Source organism: Malus domestica, chromosome 01 (genome assembly GCF_042453785.1).
Source record: "Malus domestica chromosome 01, GDT2T_hap1".
NCBI lineage: Eukaryota > Viridiplantae > Streptophyta > Magnoliopsida > Rosales > Rosaceae > Malus > Malus domestica.
In genome coordinates this window covers 15,367,706-15,378,002 of record NC_091661.1, presented here as the reverse complement: position 1 = coordinate 15,378,002, position 10,297 = coordinate 15,367,706, and the positions used below count along the sequence as shown (strand labels likewise).

Sequence of the window (10,297 nt, the reverse complement as noted above, 5' to 3'; positions counted from 1 at the left end):
AGTTTGAATAAACAGCACTGTGAAGGCAACCAGCGACATCTTCAGTTTGGATAGACAACACTGGAGCTGTAGAATCAGCCGATCAAGGAACACCTTCAATTTGGATAGACAAAACTACTTCGAGGCCGAATGGTTATTATCCAAGTCTTAGTCGACAAGGATTTTCGAGTCCTTATTGGTAAAGGTTAGCTCATTAGCCTTTTTGGCTTAGTGATGTGTTACTAGGTTACCATGCTCGGCACATTGAAAGCCGAGTTTTATTTTATGATTAAATATTCATAAGTACATTTTAGAGTTCGGCACTTCGACGGCCGAACCATATTTGCGATGAAGACATTTATCTCTTTCGAGTATTTGTGTCCATATAGTCTGGTACCAGTTCAGTGTACTTATACTCTCGAAAATATAATTACCGAGACCGAACCCGACGCTGACGATTTGTGAACTTCGCAGAACTAGCAGCCTTGTCTTCAGGCTCTAGAACCTGAAGGCTGAGACATGTTCCTTCCTCGACCGTAGTCACAAGATGGAGAAGTCAGCAGTGCGCCCAACGCCACATCAATATTTTTTACTCCCCAGCCGACGAGTTGGCACGTCTCCCACACAATCAAATGATGTAGTTAGCTTATTAATTACTCAGTCTACGCGCTACGTAGGCTTAGTAGTTTTTATGGTCAACATGTTGGCATGCTTGGTAGGACCCAATGCTAAAACTATGAAGTTCATGACCATTGAAACATAGTCAATAAAAAAGAAAACAGTCATGGATAAGTCAACGACTAATCTTCCACCTACAGTCCAAAGCCCAGGACAAGATGGCTTGCCACATGCACATAATCCTTCTGCTACTATGACACCTGAAGCCACAAGTGCAACATGCTGAGAAAATGAAGTTAATCTCGACAGTTAGACCCGTGATGTAGAAATCCCCACCAAAATGACAAAAGGCATTTTTGTCGAAGGATTAATGAAGGATTGTGATGAGGATGGTGATGAGGCATCCGATCCACCATCTAGATCTTTTCTCCGAGGACGATTTGAAAAGCAATCCCTGCAATTTGAGCAAATGTTCAACCAAGAATTAAAGAGCATACTTGAAGAAATGTGTGATAATAGCGTTGTGCACAATAGATTGCTCGAAGTTTTGGTTAGTAAAGTCCATGACATTGGACCCACCGATTGATCCAGGTAGCCTCTTCTAAAGAATAACCCCTTGCCAGTGATACAGGTCGAGATAGGATCTGCTCGGCTTAAAATGATTGACTTAGAGAAAAGTGGTGGATCAAGTAGCAGATTGGACAAATTTGACCAAGGAGCAGAAACAACATCTGTTGACATGGTCGAAGTCCAGAGGATAATTGATTCAGCTTTAAAAAATGGGCCGAAGTTTCCAAAATTCATTCACCCATACCAGCCTTTGTAGAAAGGTTCAAGTATCCTAAGGGGTTCAAGATTCCAGGCTTTAGCCTTTTCGCTGGAGAATCATCTTTATCTTCATTAGAACACGTGGCTCGATTCACCGTTCAATATGGAGATGTCAACAATGACTTTCATAAACTACGACTGTTCAATTTCTCATTGACCGGCTCAGCATTAGCATGGTACATCAACCCTCCACCCAACTTCATCCAAAGTTGGGAGGAATTAGTAAAGAAATTTCATCAACAAGTCTATCGGCCAGGGATGGAAATGTCAATCTCTTATTTGGCTAGGATGGCTTAATCATCTGACAAGTCACCAATGGACTATCTTACGAGATTTAAGTCGGCACGAAACTGGTGCCGAGTACCCCTCCCTGAAGCTGAGTTTGTTAGGCTTGGCATAAATGGCCTGGATATAAAGTGCAAAAAGAAATTATTAGGGGTAAACTCTCGAGATAAGTACGAATTGGCTTAACATGTCGAGTAATATGATTACTTGCTCCGAGAAAAAAAGATCTCGAAGTCCCCAACCAGAGGGACAATCAACAAGAACCCAACGGTAATGAATGCATCTGCCGACGGTGAGGAGTCTCAATATGCTAGTATAGATGCAACCAAAATAGTCATTGATAAACCATGCTTGTACCAAGCGTTAGGTCACGCCAACTCTAAAGATGTCAAAAACAGCTCGGCCTCTATGGAAGCCACCGTTAAGACATAAAAGGTCTATATTTTCAACATCACCAAGGTCGACGTTATCTTTGACCAGTTGTTACTTGCAAAAATCGTCAAGCTTCGGCCAGGGCATAATATTCCCAAGGCCAAAGATTTGAAGGGAAAGACGTATTATAAGTACCATAACTCGAACAAGCATACAACAAATAGAGTTGGATCCAGAGCTAGATCAACAATGGTAAACTTAAGTTTCCCAAAAAATAAATGATCGTCGACACCGATCATTTCCTTTCGGTGACGGTAAGCATGGTAGATGCTCATTTACCCAGGGACAAGGGAAAAGCTGAGTTCATCCTAACGCGGTTCATCCTTAAGCGGAACTTTCGGCCACGATTGAAAATTGATTTATCTACAACGAGCCACCTACAAACTTTTCCAACCCAACTTATGGCGAGTCAATGTCGAACTCCAGCGTAGAGGAAACTGACGGGCCGATGGTTTTATGTAATCAGTGTAAATCAAACATCATCTTAACTGAGCTAAATGAAAATCCACGTCTAGTTCAAACACCGCAACCAACACCTGGAGTTGCAACATCTCAAAAAGTGCTTGGTGCAAGCCAGCGCTAGAAAGTTTTCAACAGGCTCGACCCTCAAACACAGAATAGTAAGTCGTCTTCGGCTAGACGGCGACTTGATTTCGACGCACCATTTTACAATGAAGAATATTATGTGCGTAACTCTAGCAGCTCAGGATTACCAGCGAACCTTTAAGCCACTTGAGCCATGTGACCAGCGTTGGTATAACTACAACTCATTTACTGGTGTATATATTGCGTTGTTCAAATCATAGAAACATCGGCGCCAATGAATATACTGTATGGCTCGCTGACGAATGGCTCAGGCCACCTCGGTTAACAAAAAATAGCCGAAAGAAATGGTGGGTAACGAAGATAATCGACAACCTCCAGCAATCATGGCTGAGTTGCTTCAAGGAAAGAATGTGATCGATCGCGATTTTGAAACCACAATTGAAGAATCCAAGAAGCGAATCATCGATCGCGATTTTGAAACCACAATTGAAGAATCCAAGAAGCGAATCAAACTCATTCTTAGGCCTGGGAAGATGAAAGCTCACCTCGAGCACTTCCGGAAGAAAACCAAAAGCAAACTCCCTCCATTACCCCCACAAGAGCCATTAATTACAGTCTGAAGGAATCTCCACCCGCTATTTCTCGGTGAAGCTTTGGAATACATGTAGGATTTTCAAAAGAAGCATTCGGCGAATAACCTGTACAGCTTGGCAAAAACATGCCAAGAGGTTCTTGATATAGCACTAACGTGCTCCGATGCCGAGCAGATCATCCAAAAGACCACAAATCCAGGAATGAAGGCTAGGTTCTAACATATACGCAAGGCCTGAGTTCTCGACATTGAGGTAGAGCCATATACTGATATTGATGTTGCTAATCTCCCTTTCTCTCTTGAGGATCTCCAGTATTTGAGATATCATTTTGAAGTTTTCTCGGTCGTGTCCCTCTTCGACCTTACAGCCAATGAAAAAGAACACATGGTGTGATTAGACGCTTACCTAGACATGAAAAACACCCACATCGCATATCAGGAGCGGACTCACAAGGTTTCACAAGAGCAAGAGCAAGTCTCAACGCCACGCGAGCCTGAGATCGACATTCAGAACGAAACGACTTTGGAGAACATGCCACAAGAACGTATTCTCGCGACAACCGAAGAAGATCAAGCGACTAATGTCCATAAACAAGATACCTCGCCCAAAAATCCAAAGGACGAAGATCACGACCCGATGGGCCTTTCGGTCCTTGACAACATGGAAATCAGCATGTTCCATGTCTTACCTGTCGAGTTTCGGCCAACCACCTCCCAAGCAAATTTCCTGGACGGTGATAGGGTTGCTAAGGAGGCCTTGCAAGTAGATTCTGTGGCCACTGAAAAGATTGAACAAGCAAGGAGGATAAACTTAGAGAAGTTTTTGCTGAACGTTTTCCCCGTTCTTCATCTGTTAATCTCATTTGAAGTCGTTGTATGTCACATTCCATATTGAAGGATACTTGATTTCCAAGATTTTTGTCAACTGTGGAGCAACGGTTAACATCATGCATGTTTCTATCATGAAAACACTACGTCGCTCCAACGACGAACTTATTCCATCAGGGGTAACCATGAGTAGCTTTGTCAGCGACAAATCTCAAACTAATGGAGTGCTTCATTTAGAGGTGAATATAGTAGGTCGAAATCACATGACCGCATTTTTTATAGTCGATTCAAAGACTGAGTATATGGCAAATCAGTCGTAGTTCATTCGACCGACAATCAGCCATTTGAAGCTAATATGATTCAAGGTTGTTATTATGATGACATCGAGGTGGATGAGAATAAAGCTCAAGTAATCATTAATGCTCCACCCCCGACAACCAAGAAGCAATTACAATCCTTACTCAATAAAATCAATTTCCTCCACCATTTCATTTCTAACTTGGCGGGGAAAATGAAGGCCTCATCCACGCTCTTGAAACTTAAGGATTCTGACATATTTGAATGGCATGAAGAGCATCAGGCTGCTTTCACACAAATCAAGGTCTCCCATACTACCCCACATGTCCTTGTGCCACCTCGGTGCGGTAAACCTCTTAAGTTGTATATCTCGACTGCCGAAGAGTCCATTAGCTGTCTTCTTGCGCAAGACAACGACACTGGGCAGGAGCAAGCCATTTTTATCTTAATCAAAATCTTAACTTAGTTGAGATAAATTATTCAGACGTCGAGAAACTCTGTTGGCCTTGTTCTTCACTACGTCTAAGCTCAAGCATTTCATGCTCTCTTCTGTTACCCAGGTCATCGCCCAGACAGATGTTATTCACTATATGCTCACTTGGCTGATAGTAAAAGGTCAAATTGGGAAATGAACAATGGCATTGTCCGAATTAAGTTTGCAATACATGCCCCAAAAAGTTATCAAAAGACAGGCACTAGCCGATTTCTTAGCTCAACATCCCTCCCTATACAGTTTTAGGGGCAACGACATCGCAATTGGCATGGTGAAAACACGTGATAATTATTGGACGCTGTATTTTGATGGCTCTAGTACCTTGACCTCGGTTGGTGTTGGAAATCATCATCTAGTCCCCTGATCACTATCGATGGTATTTTTTTCTTCTCAAGTTGGATTTTGACTGTACAAATAATCAGGCCAAATATAAAGCCCTCATCATCGGCCTTAATGTCCTTAACGACTTGAGGGTAGCCCGCGTGCTCATCCTTGGTGTTTCGGAACTTGTGATTAACGAGCTTAATAAGACTTTTCTTTGCATGAGTTGTACTCTAGCACCCTACCATATGGTTGCCAGCTATGTAGCCGAATGGTTTGTAGGCATTACATTCAAACCTATCTCACGAGTTCGAAATACCGATGCAGACGAGTTGGCTCAAATAGCCTCCGGAGCACAACTCTTGGGGGGCGAACTAGGCCGAGACATACCAGTAATGCGACGACCACACTCGACCTTGGTTAATCAACAAGTTCTCTAACACGACCACATAATTTGTACACAAGTTATGTCCCTACCTTCGTTGTTGGAACAAGAGAATCTTATAGATATTTGCACGGTCAAGACATTACCAGACGACGGGAGAAGATTAATTATGTAGTATCTTGATAATCCCAGTGGCAAACATGATTGCAAGACGAGGGTACATGCCACGAATTACTTAATGTATCAGGATGAACTATACCGAAAAGGTGAAGACGGTCTATTGTTATTGTGCCTCAGCTCGGAAGAGGCCGCCCAAGCTATTACAAAAGTACACTTAGATCAATTCGGACGCAAAACACGATGGTTGCTCTATCGACACGGTTATTTTTGGCCAAGCATGTTAAAAGATTGCATTGAATACGCGCGAGGTTGTGTACAATGTCAAATCCATGGACCCATACAGAGGGTCCCGGCCGACTTACTTCACTTGGTTACCAAGCCATGGCTATTTAGAGGATGGGCGATGGATGTAATCGGCAAGATTACGCCGTCTTTCGGAGCAGCAAAGCATGCATGGATACTCATAGCAACTGATTACTTCACCAAGTAGATCAAAGTGAAATCATACGTTGAGTTAACATCTAAAGAAATTCAGCTCGATTATAACGGACAACGACATGATTTTTACAGCCAACATGTTTAAAGAATATGCGGCGAGTTTGAAAATTTGGCTCGATCAGTGCACGCCGTATAATTCACAAGCAAACGGACAGGCTGAAATAAGTAATAAAGTTTTAATCGGTATCCTTGAGAAAATGATAAAAGAAAAAGCCTAGTATGTGGCATTTGAAGTTAAACGAGGTATTATGGACATGTCGAACTTCACTCTGATCAGCAACAAGGATGACTCCATATACACTAACTTACGGACACGACGTGATGCTACTGGTCGAGCTAAGCATAAACTCGTTACGAGTTATCGAACAAAGCAGTTTTTTCAGTGGTGAGTATAGTCAGGCCATGAGGCAAGGCTTGGAGGATTTGGAGAAAGCTTGGCTCGATGCCTATAACTTACTAGTGGCGTAGAAAAAGATTGCCAAACGAGCTTATAATCGAAGGGTTAGGCAAAAGATGTTCAGCGAATGTGAATTAGTATGGAAAACAATGTTGCCAACATGGATTAAAGATCTTAGATTTGGGAAATGGTCGCCGAATAGGGAATGACCATTCATTGTCCATAAAGTTATCGGCAATGGGGCATACCACCTCAAGGATCAGACTGGTTTTGTTCATAAATTACCGATCAATGGGAAATTCTTAAGGAAATATTATCCGATCACTTAGGAAATGCAAGAATAAAAATTTTACTTCATTGATTTTCAAAAAGTGTACAAGCAAAATTACAAAAGTCGACCAGCTTACAAATAAAAATAAAATCCTAGGGAGTCGAGGGAAGAAAAGATTCAAAAGTAGCTTTCAGTTCTAACCAGTTCGCCTCACCCATTGTAACCTCAGCCTGTCGCTTTCTTTTGTCAAGCTTTAGTTGCTGTATTTGCTTCGCACCAACCACGTGCTCTGCTAGTCGAGGTTTGTTTGACTCGAAATCTTTTTCAAGCTCAGAAGCAACGGTCAACCTGTGATGTTAAAGATCGGTGATTTGATGGTCAAGCTCGGCCAGTCTTTCATTCTTCACCTTTATTGCCTTGAGCTTTGGCTCTGCTTGGATAGCCTTCTCGAAAATAATGAAATATTGTCAAGTTCTCTCCAGGACAGACGACAAATGAACAACATACTCGTTGCTCGGTAGGCCGTCGGAATGCAAGGTCATTGAAACACTCTCCCACAGAGTTGAGACCATTACATTGTAGGATTTACAAGGCCGAGAGAGACAGAAGCTCCTGCAGCTTGGCGATGGCTCTAGACTCAGTCGTGGTTGCAGAATGCCCAATCGTCCCAGAAGTGCGGGAGATAAGGGTGTCAAGCTCGACCTCCCATAAAGGTTACACGAAAAGAGTTATTAGAGAAGAGAAATAAAAAAGATGGCAGATAAGGAAGTTATGTTAAACCTGCTGAGAAGAGACTTCAGCCATGTTTGCTGGTTCATTACTTGAACCCAGCTTGAACCCAGAAAGCTTAATGGCTGAGCCCAGTGTTTAAGGCAACCTTTTAATTCATGCAGCCGATGAAGGTTATCTATGTTTGATGGCCATTAGGGTGGCCAGGAAATTAAATAACGATCTTCAACGCATAGAATTTTCGAGTGAAATGAGCGATTGGGCACCTAACATTTAATGTTTTTTCTTCGTTTAAAGTTCTAAGGCAAGAAATTAATAAAAGAAAATGATGACAAGTCTTACAAAGGTAGAAGTAACCTCTTGAGGAGGAATGCCGAGATTCTGGTCCTAGGGATGAACAGGCCTATCTGCCGTCGTTTCTGGCTCGACATGAGGCGCCACTTGATGTCCCGAACTTACTTCACCCACATGAGGGTCGACCAGGCCAGCTGCCTCAACCGCCGATTAAAGATTGGTGGTTGGTAGTTCAGCCTGTCGAGAGTGCCTCACCAGCGAGGGTACTTCACTCTCGTTCTCCTAAACATAAAAGAGGATTGGTTGTTAATCGGGAGATACAGTTAAAATGAAAGAAAATTAAAGGAAATTGTCATACCTCTTTTTTTAGGACGATCACTGGAGCTTTCTTTAGATTAGGGGGAGGGTTTTTCTTGGCCGTGGTTGTTGTTTTTTCCAAAGTAGCAGCTGCTGGGCCGTCATCAGCAGGAGTAATAACCACCTCCAAAGTTACAAGTTCCTCGACAACTAGAATGATGACTGGTTCAACCACGACAACAGCTTGTGTGGTGGGCTGGACCACGGTCGCCTGACCTGTGGTTGGGATAGAATGGTCTCGCGGTACTGTTGCCGAGACCTAGACAACAAGACAAAGAAGAGAGACACTAGAAGTGGTTGCTCCTGTGGTCTGACTTGAAATAACATGAATTTGTCGTTCTCCTTTCTTTACCTTTGTCTTAATACTCTTTTGGGGCCAGGCGATGTTACCAGTTGTCTTGATCTCTGGGCGAAGCCGCTTGCTCAGTGTTGTCGATGTAGCAGGTGCCACTACTAGAGTTGGTTCGGCTAAAGAATGTGCGACGATCGCAGCTTTCCTTAGAGAATGAACTAGTTTCTTTTTTGCCACCACGACCATTGCAACCACTTCGGCCTTTTTTATTGCACGACCATCTGGAAAAGCAAACTAGAGTCAGAACGAAGTTCGAATTGAATAGATAAACAAGAGAAGTAAAAGATATATGCCTTGAGACGTTTCTTTGGATTTCAAAGCAAAAGTCTTCTTTGGCTGATTGCCAAAAAGTTTCTTTGAAACTTCCTCGGCCAAAGTACCGAAGAAATCCTTGACGTAGGCATCCCACTAGTCAGCAAAAGTGTTGGTACAATGGGTTTCTGGGGTATTGGGTCGAAGACAGAACTTGGTGCACCACTCGGCGTCATCATATTCCATCTCTGGGGAGCTGGTGAGGCGTTCTCTGCTCAAGAGTGAGCGAAAGGTGAGGAGTGGCACAAGATAGTCCTGGAGATAGCTCAATTGACGGGTCATGAAGTAAGGATGGTGGACTTCTCAATTGGCCCGTCGAGTATCACAACTGAAGAGAAAGTCACGAGCTAAGACAAACAACCACCAAGACTGTCGAAGGTCAGCATTTTCTGCTTTTTCCCACGTTGATCTAGGGAGCTTGATGAAAGATAGATATTTCTGGTGGCGGCAGACCAGAAACTCGTCTTCTGACAAGTCTTCAAGACTGAAGAAGTACTTGAAGACGTCTTCAGCCAAATGAGCAGGAACAGGGTACGAGGCTAGTTGAAGGCCCATCACTTTAGAAGAGTTGAAGCTTGGGATTTCTGGCCATAGTGTGCAGAAGTATGCCTACAGCCATAGTTGAAAGACCCAGAACGAGTCGTTTTGGTACGGATGTGTGCAGAAGCCTTAACCAAGCACCGAGAAAGGTTGGTAAAGATGGCCAGGTTGAGGGGCAAGACGTGGGCACTAGCCAGAGCTTCGGCTACTGGCATGTTCTTGGCCAAGCATTTGTTCAACTTGGTACAAAAAATAAATTTATTGTACCAGTAGAACAAGAAGGCCTCGTGTTTGTCCTTTTTAAGAGCTTCACCCTCAGAGCCAACGAAATGGGTAATCAGGGTGCTATAGTTGAAGAAGTTTTTGTACAACTTGTGTACATCTTCTTTCAACTGCTCCGGATTATCCTTCGTCAAAGTTTCGACGGCACGCTCGTTGAAGATCGCTTTCAGATTTAGGTCAAATTGATACTGAGAAAGAGCAGTATCAATTGGGAAACCTGAAGGGAAGGTGCCGAGTATGGCCATGATATCTAGCATGATCGGACCAATGGGGCCAAGATGGAGAACCATGGTGTTGGTGGCCGAACATCAAAAACTCAAGGCGGCCATTAAGAGTTCTCGGTCCATGTTGATCTCAATGGTCGAGAGTTTAATGGCGTCAAAGATGTCAACAGTCTTCCATTAGCCTTTGAAGTATGGCTCCATTCGACTGACCCAAATGGCCTAGGTTGCGGGGGTCGAAGGCCAAGCTCCTTGGGGTTTGGCCGATTCCCACTTCAACCAATCATACCCATGGAATAAAGGTTCTAGGCAGTGGAACT

The 10,297-nt window shown here is 43.3% G+C and overlaps 1 long non-coding RNA gene across 1 annotated transcript; it reads right to left on the bottom strand.

The window, feature by feature from the left end:
- Window positions 1-6,952: 6,952 nt before the first annotated feature.
- On the bottom strand, window positions 6,953-8,842 carry LOC139197026 (uncharacterized). The gene is made up of 2 exons (XR_011581995.1): window positions 8,272-8,842; window positions 6,953-8,195 (listed from the first exon to the last, which is right to left on the bottom strand). It is a non-coding gene; the product is annotated as an uncharacterized lncRNA (long non-coding RNA).
- Window positions 8,843-10,297: the final 1,455 nt, after the last annotated feature.